Source organism: Pristiophorus japonicus, chromosome 15 (genome assembly GCF_044704955.1).
Source record: "Pristiophorus japonicus isolate sPriJap1 chromosome 15, sPriJap1.hap1, whole genome shotgun sequence".
Lineage (NCBI taxonomy): Eukaryota > Metazoa > Chordata > Chondrichthyes > Pristiophoridae > Pristiophorus > Pristiophorus japonicus.
The window spans coordinates 87,376,009-87,396,414 of record NC_091991.1 but is presented as its reverse complement, the minus strand read 5'-3'; the positions used below and the strand labels follow the sequence as shown (position 1 = coordinate 87,396,414).

The 20,406-nt window shown below is 48.4% G+C and overlaps 1 protein-coding gene across 3 annotated transcripts in view; it reads left to right on the top strand.

The window, feature by feature from the left end:
• The window catches only part of large1 (LARGE xylosyl- and glucuronyltransferase 1), a 781,831-nt gene that overhangs the window by 386,654 nt on the left and 374,771 nt on the right, over positions 1 to 20,406 (top strand). The window lies entirely within an intron of this gene.

Below are 20,406 nucleotides of genomic sequence, written 5' to 3'. Positions count from 1 at the left end.
TACAAAACCAGCTTTTCCGATCTGTCAAGATCAATCAAAAGTAGGCGCATAGCCTACTTTTACCAGTGTAAGAGTTTTAAAACATATAAAAATTAAATTTAAAACTCATTTTTATATATTAAGGTAAGTTTATTTTTACATTAAAAAAAATTCCCCCCCAAAAATATTTTTTCTAAAACATTTAATTACATTTAATTTCAACTAATTTTAAATATGTGAGGTGTTTTATTTATGTATTATGCTGTGTTTGGGTGTTTTAAGGGTTTTTCTCATTGATTGTAATGGGAGTCCGTACAAACAGAGCTCCCATTTTTATCATTGAGAATACTGCATAGTGATTGGTGGTCCAGGCCCACGTGACTCCAGTTGGTATGTACGTACCTGAAAGGCATCTTCCCATGCGCTGCGCAGCGCATCTAGGCCTCCGACTAGAATCTCTAGGTTCTCCGGGACCGACAGGTACTTTCATAGATTTTTTTCAGTTCGGAGGCATTTGTACGGAGGAAGCCTCCGACCGCAATTTCCCCCCCTGTATTTCGATAGCTTGTCAACTGGATGGTTAAAATTTTCAGTTTAGTGCCACTTTTGGATGAGACATTAAACCAAGGCCCAGTCTGCTCTCATGGGTGGATGTAAATGATCCAATGCTATTATTTGAAGATGAGCGAGGGAGTTCACCTGGTGTCCTGGCCAACATTTATCCTTTAACCAACATCACTGTAACAGATTTCCTGCTCATTTATCTCATTGCTGGTTGTGGGACCTCGCTGTGTGAAAAAATTCTGCCTCGTTTCTTACAGTGACTACACTTCAGAATACTTTATTGGCTGTAAAGGGTTTTGGGATGTCCTGAGGTCATGAAAGGCGCTATAGAAATGCAAATCTTTTCACTGGGACTGTAACATTTTAGCAACCCTGGCTCTTTAGTGAGAAGGCTGTGCTGTTTTCTATTTTCCCATTGAATCATAGAATTGGAATGATCAGTCAGCTTTTTGTTCCGTCCCACAATTTCGCTCCTCTTCTGAAGAATTTGATCATGCAAGGGTACAGTTCCACCTGCTTCAGCTCCCCTCCATCATTTTGCTCAATGAGCCATTCTTCACAAACACACTTGGACAGTAACTACTATGTGTCAGCTGTGACTGAATGGGTAGTGACAGTGGCGTGACTTTCGGATTTTGTCCAGTCCAATGCACACATGCACCGAGCGCTCGGAGAAATCAACCAGGTCTAGGGGAAGGAGAGGGAGAAGGGGGTGGGGTTGGAAGAATGAGATCCATCTTACCTGAGTTTCCTCTCTCTCTCCCCTCCGATCCCCTCTCCCCGTCCCCTCTCTCCCCCAGTCTCTCTCTCGGCCTCTCTCTCTCTCTCGCTCTCTCTCTCTATCTCTCTCATAAGAACATAAGAAATAGGAACAGGAGTAGGCCATACGGCCCCTCGAGCCTGCTCCGCCATTTAATACGATCATGGCTTAGCCGATCATGGACTCAGCTCCACTTCCCTGGCTGCTCTCCATAACCCCTTGTTCCCTTATCGTTTAAGAAACTGTCTATTTCTGTCATAAATTAATTTTAATGTCCCAGCTTCCACAGTTCTCTGAGGCAGCGAATTCCACAGATTTACCCTCTGAGAGAAGAAATTTCTCCTCATCTGTTTTAAATGGGCGGTCCCTTATTCTAAGATCGTGCCCTCTAGTTCTAGTCTCCCCTATCAGTGGAAACATCCTCTCTGCATCCACCTTGTCAAGCCCCCTCATAATCTTATGTTTCGATAAGATCATCTTTCATTCTTCTGAATTCCAATGAGTAGAGGCCCAACCTACTCAACCTTTCCTCATAAGTCAACCCCCTCATCTCTGAAATCTCCCTCCCCCAGTCGCTCTCTCCCTCCCCCAATCGCTCTCTCCCTCCCCCAGTCGCTCTCTCTCTTTCCAGTCGCTCTCTCTCTCTCTCCTCCCAGTCGTTCTCTCTCTCTTCCCCAGTCTCTCTCTCTCTCTTCCCCAGTCTCTCTCTCTCTCTCCCCCAGTCTCTCTCTCTCTCTCTCCCCCAGTCTCTCTCTCTCTCCCCCAGTCTCTCTCTCTCTCCCCCAGTCTCTCTCGCCCCCAGTCTCTCTCTCTCCCCCAGTCTCTCTCTCTCTCTCCCCCAATCTCTCTCTCTCTCTCTCCCCCAGTCTCTCTCTCTCTGCCCCCAGTCTCTCTCTCTCTCACCTAGTCTCTCTATCTCTCCCACAGTCTCTCTCTCCCTGTGCCCCAGTCTCTCCCACCTCCAAATTTTTCTCTCTATCAGAAGACCGCAAAAATGTTAATGTAGATAATCACAGCGATAATCTAGGCAAAAGTCTTGCAGATAACCCCAGAAGCAGTTCCAGTGGCTCGTAGTTCGGCTCTATTTCCGGCTTGTTCTTTTATGGCACTGCACATGTTTGCCCGGATCAAGTGTGCATGCGTAAAAGGGGGGGGGGGGGGCGGAGTCCAAGGTGCACATGCACAGAAGGAATCAAAAATAATCACATCGAGGAGTTATCCCCGGTGTTCTGGCCAATATTTATCCCTCAATCAACATAACAAAAAAAACAGATTATCTGGTCATTATCACAATGCTGTTTGTGGGAGCTTGCTGTGCGCAAGTTGGCTGCCGCATTTCACACATTACAACAGTGACTACACTTCAGAAGTACTTCATTTGGCTGTAAAGCACTTTGAGATGTCTGGTGGTCATGAAAGGCGCTATATAAATCCCAAGTTTTTTTTTTCTTTTTACTGGATGGTCATTGTACCTGGGCGAGGCAGGGCGGAGCGGGGTGGGGTGCGGCATCATAGCCGAATCCAATCCTGCCCCCCTCCACCATCCCTGCACATATGTGATTTCCAGTAGGATCCACTGGATAATGCTAAGGAGCCTTAGCTAGGATCTTTCTTTATTTTAACACTGGCCCAATTGGCACTTTGACCAATTGTAGCACAACCACTGCTCTGGCTGAACCTGGAACCTTCTGGTCTGTATGGCGTTGCGTTAAACAACTTCTTAATGAATACTGAAACAGTAAAGCCCCTATTCTCCAAATTTTGTCTCTTCTGTGACAAATTTAAGTTGGAGACTTTTTCTGGATGGGGACACTATAAAGTGACCAGAAATATAAAAGGGCCTGAACTTATTGAACAATCTCCATTATCATTGCATCGAAAGTAAAAATCTGAATGCACATTTTCTTCCTGAGAGTGATAATTGATACCATACTCGTTTAAAATAAATACCTGGCTTTTATATAGCGCCTTCTCACATCATGGGAATGCCCCAAAGCACCACACATCTAACAAACTCTGCTGCCCATATAGTATCCTGCATCAAGCCCATCTCACGCACAGCCACCCCTCCTCAACACCACCGCCCCCAACCCAACCCAACACCCCCCAACCCAACCCCCCCTCAACGCCACCCCCCTCAACCCCACCCTCTTTACCCCCACCCTCTTCAACCCCACCCCCTCAACCCCACCCTCTTCAACCCCACCCTCTTCAACCCCACCCCCTCAACCCCACCCTCTTCAACCCCACCCTCTTCAACCCCACCCCCTCAACTCAACCCCCCTCAACACCACCCCCCTCAACCCAACCCCCCCAACCCAATCCCCTCAAACCCCACACCCCTCATGCCAACACCCCTCGACCCCACACCGCTCGACCCCGCACCCCTCGACCCCACACCCCTCGACTCGACCCCACACCTCTCGACCCGACCCCACACCTCTCGACCCCCAACACCCCTCGACTCCCCACACCCCTCGACCCCCAACACCCCACACCCCTCGTCCCCCAACACCCCTCGTCCCCCAACACCCCTCGACCCCACACCCCTCGACCCCACACGCCTCGACCCCACACCCCTTGACCCCACACCCCTTGACCCCACACCCCTCGACCCCCAACACCCCCTCGACCCCCAACACCCCTCAGCCCCACACACCTCGACCCCCCACACCCCTCGACCCCACACCCTCGACTCGACCCCACACCCCTCGACTCGACCCCACACCCCTCGACTCGACCCCACACCCCTCGACTCGACCCCACACCCCTCGACCCCTCACCCCTCGACCCCATACCCCTCGACCCCCCAGACCCCCCCACACCCCTCGACCCCATACGCCCCTCGACCCCCCACGCCCCTCGACCCCCCACGCCCCTCGACCCCCCACGCCCCTCGACCCCCCACGCCCCTTGACCCCCACACCCCTCGACCTCACACCCCTTGACCCCACACCCCTCGACCCCCCACACCCCACGACCCCCCACACCCCTCGACCCCCACACCCCTCGACCCCCAACACCCCTCGATCCCACACCCCTCGACTCGACCCCACACCCCTCGACCCCCAACACCCCTCGACCCCACACCCCTCGACCCCCAACACCCCTCGACCCCACACTTCTCGACTCGACCCCACACCCCTCGACCCCCAACACCCCTCGATCCCACACCCCTCGACCCCACACCACTCGACCCCACACCCCTCGACCCCCAACACCCCTCGACCCCACACCCCACGACCACACACCCCTCGACCCCACACCCCTCGACCCCCAACACCCCTCGACCCCCACACCCCTCGACCCCCCACACCCCTCGACCCCCCCACACCCCTCGACCCCCCACATCCCTCGACCCCCCACATCCCTCGACCCCCCTCACCCCTCGACCCCCCACACCCCTCGACCCCCCACACCCCTCGACCCCCAACACCCCTCGACCTCAACACACACCGACCCCAACACCCCCCACCACCGACCCCAACAACCTCCCCGACCCCAACCACCCCACCGCCACCAACCCCAACACCCCCACCCCCGACCCCAACACCACCCCCCCGGTCCCAACACCCCCCCCGACCCCAACACCCCCCTGCCCCGATCCCAACACTCCCCCCCCCCCCCCCCCAATCCCAACACTCTCCCCCCCCCGACCCCAACCCCCCCCCCCCGATCCCAACACCCCCTCCAAGCCCAACAACCCCCCGAACGCCAATTCCCTCGATCTCACCCCCCATCCTTGCTGACCTACATTGGCTCCCAGTCGTCCAATACTTCAAATTGAAAGTTTTCATCCTCATACATCGATTCCTACATGGTGTTGCCTCTCCCTGTCTCTGTCGCCACTTCTGTTATTGCAAATCTGGTCTCGTGCATCCCACCATTGGTGGCTTCGTCTGCCTCTGACTCCTGCTCTGGAATTTCCTCTCTAAATCTCTGCACCTCCCTCTTCTCCTCCTCTGTGAAGCATTTTGGAGCATTCTTCTATATTTAAGGTACAATATAGAGGCAAGTTGTTGTTGTAGAATTACTTTGTGAATTATTTTACTATGGTTATGTAAGCAAAAATAGCAATGGATTTGTGCACAGCAAGGTCCCACAAACAGCCAATGAATGATGAGTTAATCTGTGCTTGATGTTGATGGTCGTGGGAGGAATGTTGCCAGGACACTAGGCGAATTCCCTGCTCTTCTAGGCAGGGTTGCAGTTTAACACCTCAACTGAATTTCAGAGCACCCCTAAGAATGGATAGGGCTGTTACCTTGGATTAAGTGTTTATGTAATGGGGCTTCAACCCCAACCTTCTGGCTCCGAGGTAACAATTCTACCAGCTGAGGCAAACTGATACTTCTATATGGAATAACGTGAATACTCACTCTTCAGGTATAGTGTACTGAATTTGTCCTACACAAGGTCATACGATAAATACAGGTGAGGAAGGCTATTCAGCCAACTCTGCCCATCCATCCAGAGAAACCTTCTATTCCTCCGTTACAACATCCACTGTTCCTTAAATGATACCAGGCTTATAGCTTCCATGACCCTAGCTGGAAGTCCATTCCATGTGTAAAGAATCTCATGCCATCTGTTCTAGAAAGGAACTAACTAACTTACATTTATATAGCACCTTTCACGCTCTCCAGACGTCCCAAAATGCTTCATACAAAGTACAGTAGGAAAGGTGGCAGCCAATTTGCACACAGCAAGCTCCCACAAACAGCAATGAGAAAATGATCAGAAAATCTGTTTTACTGATGCTGGTTAAGGGCTAAATATTATCCAGGACACCATGCAAAGTCCCCTGCTCTCCTTTGATTAGTGCCACGGGATCTTTTACCTCCACCCGAGAGGGCAGACATGGCCTCGGTTTAACGTCTTATCCAAAAGACAGCACCTCAAGCAGTGCAGCACTCCCTCAGTACAGCACTGAAGTGTCAGCATAGATTATGTGCTCAAGTCCCTGGAGTGGGCTTAAAACCCACGACCTACTGACTCAGAGGCGAGAGTGCTACCCACTGAGCCAAGGCTAAATTTGCCTTTTACTGGTTTGAACCCACTATTGGGTTAGAAGTCAATTTCCCCTTATACCTTTTCCAAACCCGTTTACACCAGGAGTCATTGGGGACATAGCTGTCTTTTATACCTTTTTATTTGGAAGATTTTTTAATTACAATTGCTACAAAACACAAGCAACAAAGCAAAAGCACATTAGAGAAAAATAAGTTGCCATCACACAACACACAACAGAGTAGCGAAACTGCAGCAATCACAAACTTGAGAGCCAGTTTGTAACACTGTTATAAACTGCCGTCCAGTTTATATCACAGAAGTAGTGCCAGATTTAGTTGGACAAAGATTATTTTATTTGGAGAATACCTAATAATGTATCTGGCTTTCAAAGCTCGTCACAGCATGACTTCCATAAAAGACCATCGGGTCAAAGGTGACGAATGGCACCACCATTTTTGCTCTCAAGCCAAAAACATGGTCCGTCATGTCCCTCCCCAACACTGCCCTCATGGCTCGATGAGTTTCTTGAGTGATAGTCCAATCAATCAACAGAGTAACGATTATACAAAACTAAGGCAAATGTTGTAGTGAGAGCATCGATGAGGCAAGGAGAACTACAGGAGCCTCATTCAGTTTGGCAGGGCTGCTGGGTTCAGAATGAGGAAAGACAACATAATAAAGGGCCAACATTCCATTTGCCTTCCTGATTACTTGCTGTACCTGCATGCTAACTTTTTGTGTTTCATGCACAAGGACCACTTAGGTCCCTCTGTACTGCAGCACCCTGCAATCTCTCTCCATTTAAATTATAATTTTCTTTTCTATTATTTCTGCCAAAGTGGATAACCTCACATTTTCCCACATTATATTCCATCTGCCAAATTTTTGCCCACTCACTTAGCCTGACTATATCCCTTTGCATATTTTTTGTGTCCCCCTCACAATTTGCATTCCCACCCATCTTTTGTATCATCAGCAAACTTGGCTACATTACACTCGGTCCCGTCATCCAAGTCATTAATATAGATTGTAAATAGTTGAGGACCCAGCACCGATCCCTGCAGCACTCCACTCGAACCTCCTCCCGTCTTTCCTCATCTAAATCTATCAATGTAACCCTCTATTCCCTTTTTCAGCAATATAGTAAGTAAGGGTTTTGTGAATGGTTTTTTTGCAATTTTTTGGGGTGCTTTTCCCCCCTCCCAAGGCCTCTCTCACAGCTTCTATTGGCCCCGGACTAAAGTTGCCGAAATTCGCAGTTTGCGCCGTGAATCCTCGTGCAACACCGATTTTTACCGATGCGCAAATTAAAGGCCGAAAATCGGGCCTAAAAACAGTGGCGAAGTGAAAACGTTAATTTTCGTGTAAAACTAACGTTTTCGCTAAAAAATGAAATTCTAGCCTTTAGTGATTTGTGTATTTGTACTTCAAGATCTCTTTGTTCCTCTTCCCAGTTAAACTCTCGCCCTCCAAGTAATAAGTGACATCCTTCTTCTTCCCACTAAAATGTAATACCTCATATTTATCTGTGTTGAACTTCATTTGCCCAAGTTTATTAATGTCCTCCTGTAATTTGTTATAGTCCTCCTCAATATTGACTATCATTTGGTGTTATCCGCAAATTTAGAAATTGTGTTTTTGATTCCCAGATCTAAATTGTTAATATAAACAGTGGTCCCAACACTGATACCTGTCAAACATCTTCTGCCACTGTGAATAGCTACCTTCTATCCCTATTATCTGCTTTCTGTCTTGAGGCCAGCTCGCTATCCATTCTGCTACTTGTCCCCTGACTCTGCATTCTCTGACCTTGTTCATCAGTCTATTATGGGGTACCTTATCGAAGGCCTTTTGAAAATCTAGATAAATTACATCTACTGCATTATCATTGCCAACTCTCTCTCTTACCTCGTCAAAAAATTCAATGAATTTGGTCAAGCAAGACTTTCCCTTTTGAAATCCATGCTGACTATTCAATATTATATTTTTGGTTTCTAGATATTCTTCTATTTTCTCCTTTAGTAGGTATTCCATTATTGACTGACTGGTCTATAATTCCCTGCACATATTCTATCTCCCTTCTTAAATATAGGTATTACGTTAGCTATCCGCCGGTTCTCTGGCACTACATCTTTTTGTAAGGAATCATTAAATATGTGTCATCATCATCGTCATAGGCAGTCCTTCGAAGCGAGGCTGACTTGCTTCCACGCCAAAAAGTTCACAGATGTTTTAATGAAGGACCTAATATTCCAGATCCCGAACTACATGGTGAAGGATGGAAGATGCCTGTGCGTGAATTTTTTAAAATATGTGTAATAATGTCTCTGCTATCTCTTCCCTACATTCTTTTAAAATGCAATCCATTTATCTTCTTTGAGTTTGATTATTTTATGTAATATATCCACTCTTTTTATTTTAAAAACACTTATCTCATTACTAATCTCATCATTCAATGTCATGTCCACCTGTTCTGTGTCTCTGGTAAATACTGAAGCAAATTAATTATTTAATATTTCTGCCATCACTCTATCGTTACCTGTGGTTTTATCCTGTCTATCCCTTAATGCCCCTGTTCCCATTCCAACCTTTCTTTTTTATTGATGCGCCTGTAAAATATTTTACTATTTTTTTATGTTCCTTAATAATTTAATTGCATAATTTCTCTTTGCCTTCCTAATTATTTTTTTGACTTCTCTCCTAATCTCTTCGTAGTCTCCCTCATCATACACTCCCCTGTTGTCTATGTACTTGTACGGAAATGCCATCCAGTTTATATCACAGAAGTAGTGCCAGATTTAGTTGGACAAGGATTATTTTATTTGGAGAATACCTAATAATGTATCTGGCTTTCAAAGCTCGTCACAGCATGACTTCCATAAAAGACCGTCGGGTCAAAGGTGACAAATGGCACCAGCATTTTTGCTCTCAAGGCAAAAACATGGTCCGTCATATCCCTCCCCAGCACTGCCCTCATGGCTCGATGAGTTTCTTGAGAGTGATGACTGGTTGAGACAACCAAACCAAGGAGATTCCAGCTTCCAATTTGGACCTCTTCCAAATCAGCTGATTGCAGGGCAGTGACAGCCATTCCCCTGTTGGTCTCAGTGCCCTCGGGCAATGGAGTGGGACATTATCCAGGATATCTATTCCTGATCACTCGCTAGCAGCCCATGCTAGAAGTAACGTGTGTATGGATGGACAGTGAGAGCAGGATCGGGCTGGCACTTCTGCCTCAGTTGACTTAGCCGTGGCTGAGTGGGTTGTGCTCTCGCTTTTGAGGCAGAAGGTTGTGGGTTCAAGCCCCACTCCTGAGACTTGAGCCCAAAGATCCAGGCTGACACACCAGTGCAGTGCTGAGGGAGCGCTGCTCTGTCGGAGATGATATCTTTCGGATGAGACATCAAACCGAGACTCTGTCTGCCCCCTCAGATGGTCGTAAAAAAATCCCATGGCACTGTTTGAAGGAGAGCATAGTTGTGATGGGAATGTGACTGATTTTTCCCATCCCTGTTCCAGGCATGCTGAAGCCAATTGTAATTCCCCCGAAGGGCTGTCCCAGCTGACAGCTGCTATCTCAGCAAAGAGGAGTGGGAAGTTGATTTTAACTTGAGATAGTATCGGCATGGTGGGGGGCAGGGGATGCGGCTCCCAAAGCAGACTTGGCCGATTGTAATTGCCGAGCCTCATTCCTGCTCCCACCCGCCGGTTATGATGTGAGGGTGGGCAAAGGGGGAGACCAGAAATTGGGGCGGGATTCAGGCAGTACCAAGGAACCACACAGACTGTCCTGGCATACGGCAAGTGCTGGGAGCAAGGGGGTTGGCAGCTGATGGTGGTGCTAGGAATGAGAGGCAAGGCTGTGGCCTGGGCTACCCATGGATTCCTAGCATGGCCTGCGTGTAAGCACTCCCGCTCCTCTTGGCTCACAAGGATTCCACATCAGAGTACAATTTTACCGTGGCTTCTTCTGGCCAGTCTGCAGACTCTCCTGCCATGGGCAAAGTTGTCAGGACCGGTCCCTTGCGGATCTTCTGAACCCGTGATTTAAAATAGCAGTGCAGATGATGTCATCAGGTCACGACTTTTAGATTTAAAATGGGCCCTCGTCTGCTTGCAGAGGGAGCCTCGGCCTGTGTCCAAGTCAGTGAAGGTAAAATGTCACCGAGTGGGATCAGTGCAGCCTCGGATTGATAGCTGGACTTGGGGACATTTTATTCCCTTGCACACACCATTCCTGCTGTGTTTTATCGTCTTTTGAACACTCTTAGTTCAACTTAACTCTATTTGGGAGATTTCAGACTGTAGTGTATGGAGAAAGAGTCAGACTGAACACTGTGAGCTCAAAGTAAAGTGTGACCATAGTCTTTTATTGCAAGTCTCCAGAGTGCCTCTCCAACCTGTAAAGCCTCCTTAAATACCTGTGCTCCCAAGGGATTATGGGATCCCTTGGGATTCCAGGGGATGAGCCCTCTGGTGGCTATACAGAGTAAATACAAGTTTAGATATGTAACAACACTCTCTCCCCTCCCCCCCACCAAAGTCAATAGTGTAACGATTTACAATGTGAGTCGATCTGGGGCCGTTCTTGCCCTGGTTGATCATCTCAGTGGGCCCTCGCTGGGCTGCTGTGCAGCTGGCCTTGCTGGGTTGCCTGGTGTGTTGGGTCCTGCTGGGCTGCTGTGGATGATGGGTTCTGCTTCGTGGTCAACTGTGGTGCCGGTTACCACTGGTGTGTATGATGGGGGATCAAAAAAGGTAGGGTGCAAGGTGGGTTGCTCAGGATAGTCCGTGAATCTGAGTTTGATTTGGTCGAAGTGTTTCCGGTGAATGAGTCCATTTAAAAGTTTGACCCGAAACACCCTGCTCCCCTTGTTGGTCACGACAGTGCCGGGAAGCCACTTGGGACCTTGTCCATAATTTAATTCAAATACAGGATCATTGATTTCAATCTCGTGTGACACATTTGCGCTATCGTGGTATGCACTTTGTTGAAGCCGCCTGCTCTCTACCTGTTCATGTAGATCAGGATGAACTAACGAGAGCCTTGTTTTAAGTGCTCTTTTCATGAGCAGTTCAGCAGGTGGGATCCCAGTGAGTGGGTGGGGTCTCGTGTGGTAGCTAAGCAGGACTCGGGATAAGCGAGTCTGCAGTGAGCCTTCAGTTACCCTCTTCAAGCCTTGCTTGATGGTTTGCACTGCCTGATCATTGGATGCTGGTCTAAACAGGGCAGATGTGACATGTTTGATCCCGTACCGGTCATGAATTCTTTTAAATTAGCACTGGTAAAACATGGTCCGTTGTCGCTCACCAGGACATCGGGTAGGCCGTGTGTGGCCGGCTTTTAGTAGTGGCAGTGGGCGTGCTAGCCAACATTATCTCACATTCAATCTACTTGGAGTACGCGTCTACAACCACATGGAATATTTTACCCAAGAACGGGCCTGCATAGTCGACATGTACCTTAGACCACGGTTTGGAGGGCCAAGTCCAAAAAATTAGCGGTGCCTCCCTGGGTGCATTGCTTAACTGCGAGCATGTATTACATCTGTGAACGCAGGACTCTAAGTCTGCATCGATACCGGGCCATCACACGTGGGATCTGGCTATCGCTTTCATCATTACGATGCCTGGGTGGGTACTGTGGAGGTCATTGATGAAGGTGTCTCTGCCCTTCTTGGAGACCATTACTCGATTGCCCCACAAAAGGCAGTCTGCCTGTATGGACATTTCATCTTTGCGCCGCTGGAACACCTTTATCTCTCCCTGCATTTCCACTGAGACACTGGACCAGCTCCCGTGAAGCACACAGCTTTTGACTTCAGATAGTAAGGGGCCCTGGCTTGCTCACTCTCAAATGCTTCCATAACCATGGCTAGATCTGCGCCATTTCCACCCCCGTGGTGGGCAATGGCAGCCTACTGAGAGCATCGGCGCAGTTTTCTGTGCCTGGCCTGTGGCGGATGACGTAGTTATATGCGGACAACGTAAGCGCCCATCTCTGGATGCGGGCCGATGCGTTGGTATTTATCCCTTTACTCTCAGAGAACAGGGATATAAGTGGCTTATGGTCAGTTTCCAATTCGAATTTTAGCCCAAAGGTATTGATGCATTTTCTTTACCTCATAGACACACGCTAACGCTTCTTTCACAATCGTGCTGTAGGCTCTCTCAGCCTTAGACAGACTCTTGGATGCATAAGCAACCGGTTGCAGTTTCCCGAAATCATTCGCTTGTTGCAATACACACCTGATGCCATATGACGATGCATCACATGCTAGTACCAAACGCTTACATGGATCATACAACACAAGCAGTTTGTTTGAGCTTAACAATTTTCTCGCTTTTACAAAAGCATTTTCTTGGCTTTTGCCCCAAACCCATTCATCCCCTTTTCGTAGTAAGACATGCAGTGGTTCTAACAGTGTGCTGAGACCCGGTAAGAAGTTACCAAAGTAGTTCAGGAGTCCCAGAAACAACCACAGCTCCGTCACGTTCTGTGGCCTCGGTGTGCTCTCGATTGCCTCCACCTTCGCGTTGGTGGGCCTGATGCCGTCCACCGCAATCCTCCTTCCCAGGAACTCCGTTTCAGGCGCCAGGAAAACGCACTTTGAGCGTTTTAACCTGAGCCCCACGCAGTTGAGTTGACTAAGAACTTCCTCCAGGTTCTGCAGATGCTCGACTGTGTTCCGACCTGTGACCAAGATGTCGTCCTGGAAGACCACGGTGTGGGGGATCGACTTTAGTAAGCTTTCCATGTTTCTCTGGAATATCGCCGCCGCTGATCGGATTCCAAACGGGCATCTGTTATAAACAAAAAGACCTTTGTGCATGTTGATGCAGGTGAGGGCCTTCGATGATTCTTCCAGTTCCTGCGTCATGTAGGCTGAAGTCAGATCCAGCTTCGTGAACGTCTTTCCTCCCGCCAGCATTGCAAAGAAGACGTCGGCCTTTGGTAGTGGTGCAGGGAGAAACGATTGATAGTTACTTTGTAATCGCCACAGATTCTGACGGTGCCATCTCCCTTGAGGACTGGGACGATAAGACTGGCTCACTCGTTTGAACTCGATTGGGGAAATGATGCCCTCTCTTTGCAGTCGGTCTAGCTCGATCTCTCCCCTTTCTCTCATCATGTACGGTACTGCTTCCGCCTTGTGATGGATGGGTCGCGCCCCCGAATTAGGTGGATCTGCACTTTTGCTCCTTGGAATTTCCCGATACCTGGTTCGAACAGCGAAGGAAATTTGTTTAAGATCTGGGCACAGTGTCGTCAGCAGGTGATAGTGCTCAGATGTCGTACCAGTTCCAGCGTATCTTTCCCAGCCAACTCCTGCTGAACAGCGTGGGATCATCGGCCGGTACCACCCAGAGTGGTAGCTTGTGCACCGCTCCATCATAGGAGACCTTTACGGTAGCACTGCCGATTACAGGAATCACTTCTTTGGTGTAAGTTCTTAGTTTCGTGCGAACTGGAGTTAAGACTGGCCTTGAGGCCTTATTGCACCACAACCTTTCGAAAGTCTTTTTGTCCATGATGGACTGGCTCGCGCCCGTGTCCAGCTCCATTGACACCGGGAGTCCATTTAGTTCAACATTCAGCATTATCGGGGGACAATTTGTGGTGAATGTGTGCACCCCATGTACCTCTGCCTCCTCGATCTGAGGCTCTGGTTCGTCGTGATCCCCCGTGGATCTGTCCTCCTCTGCAACATGGTGGTTTGCAGGTTTAACAGGCTTTGCAGCTCGCCTGCACACGTTGGAGGTGTCCCATTGTTCCACAGCCCTTGCAAACGTACTCTTTGAAGCGGCATGAATGGAAACGATGATCACCCCCGCAGCGCCAACAAGGTGTTAATGTCCTTGCATTCATCACCCTTGATGGTGGACTCTATGAGACATCTGCGGACGTGTAGCTGCAGGTATGTGTGACCTGCCCTGTATGTCACGATTCGAAAACAACATCACTTTGTTCACAGTACTTGTAGCAGCACTTGTGTGCTGAGAGATTTGCTTCATATTGTCACAGATGGCAATGAACGCCTGGGCTATTGCTATGGCCTTACTCAAGGTTGGGGTCTCTACAGTCAAAAGTTTGCAAAATATGGTTTCGTGGCCAATGTCAAGTACAAAAAAATCTCTGAGCATGTGCTCCAAATGTCCTTCAAATTCGCAATGTCCTGCAAGGCGTCTTAGCTCGGCGACATAACTTTCCACTTCCTGGCCTTCAGACCTTTTGTAGGTGTAGAACCGGTACCTCGCCATCAGAACGCTTTCTTTTGGGTTCAAATGCTCTCGGACCAGTGTGCACAAATCATTGCATGATTTCTCCGTGGGTTTTGCTGGAGTGAGCAGATTCTTCATGAGGCCATACCTTGGTGCCCCACAGACGGTGAGGAGGATCGCCCTTCATTTGGCAGCGCTCTCTTCCCCATCTAGCTCATTGGCCACGAAGTCTTGGTCGAGTCGCTCCAAAAAAGTTTCCCAATCATCTCCCTCCGAGAATTTCTCAAGGATGCCCATTGTTCTCTGCATCTTTGGATTCGCTATCTGTATCTCGTCGCCAGTTGTAGTGTATGGAGAAAGAGTCAGACTGAACACTGTGAGCTCAAAGTAAAGTGTGACCGTAGTTTTTTATTGCAGGTCTCCAGAGTGCTTCTCCAACCTGTCAAGCCTCCTTAAATACCTGTGCTCCCTTGGGACTCCCGGGGATGAGCCCTCTGGTGGCTGTACAGAGTAAATACAAGTTTACATATATAACACAGACAGCCATGTGGAGCTTTAAAATGGCGTTCCTTCACAGACCCTCTCAATACAGTATATCGATACCTCCTAGCTAGAGGGGGCTATACAGTATCTTGTTACACCTGCCATGCGGAGGGATTTATAATTATCACCCCACCGTAATGTATTAGCTTCATGGGTTCTTTGCTTAAGAATTCATAGTAACACATTGCTATTAAGAACGAGTTGGTTTATTGGCAAAGGTTTAACAATCACACTACACATTACCAGTTCATCCACCAGGCTCACAACCACCTGCCTCATTATGGATCCCCCGAACCCAACTGGCTGGGGTTTTATTGAGTCTTGTGAATATCACGTGGCTTGACAATTATTTTAAATTATACCTTTAAGCCAAGTGCCCCCTTTGGTAAAGGCACTAGAACCCACAAATTATCAAATAAATTTAAGGGATCCTTAGCAAATCAAATTAAAATTCTGTTTCCTGCTGTAATGATGCACTCCAGTCCCTCCAGTGCCCACCTGTCGCAGAAGGCCGCGAGCACAACAGCTCCACAAACCTGCGAGCATCCTCACAGGTGCATGCATTACACCCCCCTTACCCACCACCCCCCACCCAGCAATCAAATCTTCGGACTTGGTGCTACATTAGATGATCGATCTACCCACTAGGCCATGGAGAGAGCTGGCTCTTTGAAGGATCTTCAAACTGGTGATGTGAACAAAGGGAAAAGAAATCTAAGGAGCTTTAAACAAGCTGTCGCACAGAGTGTGCTCTCGACTAGAATGATATGCGCATTCCTTTTGTGCTCACTGAACTTGGCAATTTCCAGTGGCTGACTGCTGCTCACGGCTTCTTCAGGCTCCAGTGCTTGACGGGCAGCATCAGTGAGTTCACATCAGATGCATTCTGACAGAAGCAAGTGGCAATCAGAAGCTACGGGAAGGGTCTGTGACCTGTTCGACTCGCGCCCCCTATGGAGGCTACTTTGAGGAGATGTAGCCCTGGAGACGCAGGGGGGTGGGGTGGGGGAGGGTCTGTTACAAAACTCATCACACAGATATGATCACAGTGAGGATGAATCAGCTCTTGCGATCTTCATTGCCCTTTAAGTATTTCCCGGAGCCTTTTCAGAATTAGAAGCAGCCTCCGTTCAGATTGAAGCGATTCATCTTAGGTGAAAGAAGGCCCTTGCAGTGAAACAGTCGAAGAATTGGATCACAATGCACAATGAGCTTGGTCTTGTCCCAACTTGCATTCAACAACAACATAAGAACATAAGAAATTGGAGCAGGAGTAGGCTATTTGGCCCCTCGAGCCTGCTCCGCCATTCAATTAGATCATGGCTGACCTGTCAAGTTGGCTGAACAAGTCAGTATTAACTCCCAAGCTGCCATTTTTTAACCCTCGCTTTTCCAGTCTGGCTTCTCTGGCTCCTATAAAGCTCTGTGCAAGCCCAACCACTTGTCTGGAGGATTTATTTTTCTCGTGGCATTTCCCTTTAATTTTGTCTTTCAAGGCTTAACATTCCCCTGGCCTGTCAAGGACGGAGGCACAACTCTCCTCTGTAACGCGACTCGTTCACCTTTCCGCCTCCAAGGATCAGCCCACCAGTTTCCTCGAGGAATCTGCTGCTTGCACTAGACTACAGGGACTCGACTCCACCCTCTCCCACCCCACCTCCCAAATTAAAATGTAGATGAGCTAAAAATGGGCACAAACTCTAGGCGCCAACTGTTGTTGCCAGCAGTTTCCCGTCATCAGCTATAAAGGTGAGGGCACATGCAGTTGAATAGGATAAATTGGCAGCATGCATGCATGCACAGAGTGGCTGGTGTCATTATTTTCTTGGCAGAGTCATAAGTTTCTGCGCTCATCAGTGTGAGTGTAAGACTGACATAGTTGAGGCCTGTTTCGTTTGAATGTTCTTGTTTGAAGATGTCCGTTTTTGGCACTGTTGCATTAATGTTGTAGTAATATTGCCGCAAGCTGTAAATGGTTCGATAGCTTGTTTGTTTGTGGCACAGAGCTGCGACTTGTGCCCCACCTGAGTGGTGGCTTCCCTTCCCTCTTTATCCAAAGCTCGAGAGCAGGACCAAGTGATCGATAGTGGAGCCAGCGCGTTCCGAATTGTGGACCCTCTTGCTGCCCCCCCATCCCTGCCTGCCCCCGAAAGGAGAAGGTGAGAGAAGGCCATCATGCCCAGCCGCACCCACACTATTCATTAAATAATACTAAGGCGTTCCCCAGCCATGGGCCCAAACCTCTAGTAGTTCTAACTCCTGGTCAACTATGGCTGAGCTTGGGAAAAGCTGTGAAATTCCTTCCTCACTCCCCAATCAATCAAGTAAGCTCCGTGAGACCATAGTTACCCATCCCAAATTTCTAGACATTCTTAAGGTACCACTCCCCCACACCCCCATATATCCAAATTTCTTTAACATGGAATTACACAAGATCTGAAATGACCATCTCCATTCATCGGGCCAGTCCCAAAGGTGTAGCTTCTTAGCCCATTTGATCACCTCTAACCCTGTCTGTCAAAATATGTACCCATAACTTTCTGGAAATGGCTAACATCCCCAGCTCCCACTTGCCTCCGTCAATGTGTGCAATAAGTCAGGCAGCTGACCATGTGGGCACCAGAGTCATAGACGGCCTTTTTCTACCAATTCTCAGACTAGTCCATGACATTACACGTCCCATTGCTTGTATTTTCTTGTCGCTAGCAGAGTGCCACTGATGGCAGTTGTAGAAAAGCCTACAAGCCCAATTCCATTCTTCTGGTGATACCTGATGAAGTCACAAATGACATCCTTTGTGACTGTGACAAAGATAAACTATTTCTCCTCGTCCTTCTTGACTTGTCTGCAGCCTTTGACATGGTTGACCACTTCACCCTCCTCCAATGCCTCTCCACCATCGTCCAACTGGGTGGACTGCACTCGCCTGGTTCCATTCTTATCTATCTAATTGTAGTCAGAGAATTTCCAGCAACGGCTTCTCTTCCCACCCCCGCATCGTTACCTCTGTATCTCTGGTGTCCCCCAAGGATCTCACCTTGGCCCCCCTCCTATTTCTCATCTACATGTTGCCCTTGGCAACATCATCCGAAAGCACAGCGCCAGTTTCCACATGTACGCTGATGACACCCAGCTCTACCTCACTACCACGTTTCTCGACCCCTCCATGTTCTCTAAATTGTCAGACTGCTTGTCCAACATCCAGTTCTGGATGAGCACAAATGTTCTCTAATTAAATATTGGGAAGATCGAAGCCATTGTTTTCAGTCCCCACCGCAAACTCTGTTACTAGCCACTGAGTCCATCCCTCGCCCCAACTTCTGTCTGTGGCTGAACCACACTGTTCGCAACCTTGGTGTTATATTTGACCCTGAAATGAGCTATCAACCACATATCCATAGCATAACTAAGACCGCCTATTTCCACCTCTGTAACATCGTCCGTCTCCGCCCCTGCCTCAGCTCATCTGCTGCTGAAGTCCTCATCCATGCTTTTGTTACCTCTAGACTTGACTATTCCAACGCACTCCTGGCTGGCCTCCCACATTCTACCCTGTGTAGACTTGAAGTAATCCAAAACTTGGCTGCCCATGTTCTAACTCGCACTAAGTCCTGCTCACCCATCACCCCTGCGCTCGCTGACCTACATTGGCTCCTGGTTAAGCAACGCCTCAATTTCAAAATTGTCATCTTTGTTTTCAAATCCCTCAATGGCCTCCCCCCTCCCTATCTCTGTAATCCCCTCCAGCCCCACAACCCCCCAAGATGTCAGCGCTTCTCGAATTCTGCTCTCTTGAGCACCCTGATTATAATCGCTCAACCATTGGTGGCATGCCTTTTGTTGCCTAGGCCCCAAGCTCTGGAACTCCCTGCCTAAACCTCTCCTCTCTATCTCTCTTTCCTCCTTTATGATGCTCCTCAAAACCTACCTCTTTGACCGAGCTTTTGGTCACCTGCCCTAATTTGTCATTATGCTGCTTAGTGTCAAATTTTTTTGTCTCATAATACTCCTGTGAAACGCCTTCGGACGTTTCACTATGTTACAGGCGCTATATAAATACGAGTTGTTATTGAGAAGGAAATATATAATAGAAGCCTAGAATTATAGAATAGTACAGCACTGAAGGAGGCGACTCACCCCATCGAGTGTGCGCTGGCTCCTTCAAAGTGCAATCCAGTCAGTCCCACTAATGTTCCCTCTAATATTTTTTGGGTTGCGGGGCCCCTTTAACGGGCTGAGCGGCCCATTCAAATTTCCGCGCATGCGCGGTTTTCCTCATCATAAACATAGAAACATAGAAAATAGGTGCAGGAGTAGGCCATTCGGCCCTTCGAGCCTGCACCACCATTCAATAAGATCATGGTTGATCATTCCCTCAGTACCCCTTTCCTGGTTTCTCTCCATACCCCTTGATCCCTTTAGCCGTAAGGGCCATATCTAACTCCCTCTTGAATATATCTAACGAACTGGCATCAACAACTCTCTGCGGTAGGGAATTCCACAGGTTAACAACTCTCTGAGTGAAGAAGTTTCTCCTCATCTCAGTCCTAAATGGGTTGCCCCTTATCCTTAGACTGTGTCCCCTGGTTCTGGACTTTCCCAACATCGGGAACATTCTTCCTGCATCTAACCTGTCCAGTCCCGTCAGAATTTTAGATGTTTCTATGAGATCCCCTCTCATCCTTCTAAACTCCAGTGAATAAAGGCCCAGTAGATCCAGTCTCTCCTCATATGTCAGTCCAGCCATCCCGAGAATCAGTCTGGTGAACCTTCGGTGCACTCCCTCAATAGCAAGAACGTCCTTCCTCAGATTAGGAGGCCAAAACTGAACACAATATTCCAGGTGTGGCCTCACCAAGGCCCTGTACAACTGCAGTAAGACCTCCCTGCTCCTATACTCAAATCCCCTAACTATTAAGGCCAACATGCCATGCCAGGGGCCTGTGCGGGACCTCCAGACCATGGTGTGGCCACACATCTTAACAGGAACTTTGGTCCCACTCCCCCGCTCTTTCCCCCTACCCCTGCAATATTTTCTCCTTCAAGTATTTATCCAATTCCCTTTTGAAGGCTGCTATTGATTGTTACCACCACCCTATCAGGCAGTGCATTCCAGATCATAACCACTCGTTGCGTAAAAATGTTTTTCCTCATGTCGCTTCTGGTTCTTTTGCCAAACACTTTCAATCTGTGCCCTCTGGTTATTGACTTCAGCCATTGGAAACAGTTTCTCGTTATTTACTCTATCTAAACCTTTCATAATTTTAAACACCTCGATCAAATCTCCTCAGCTTTCTCTGCTCTAAGGAGAACAACATCAGCCT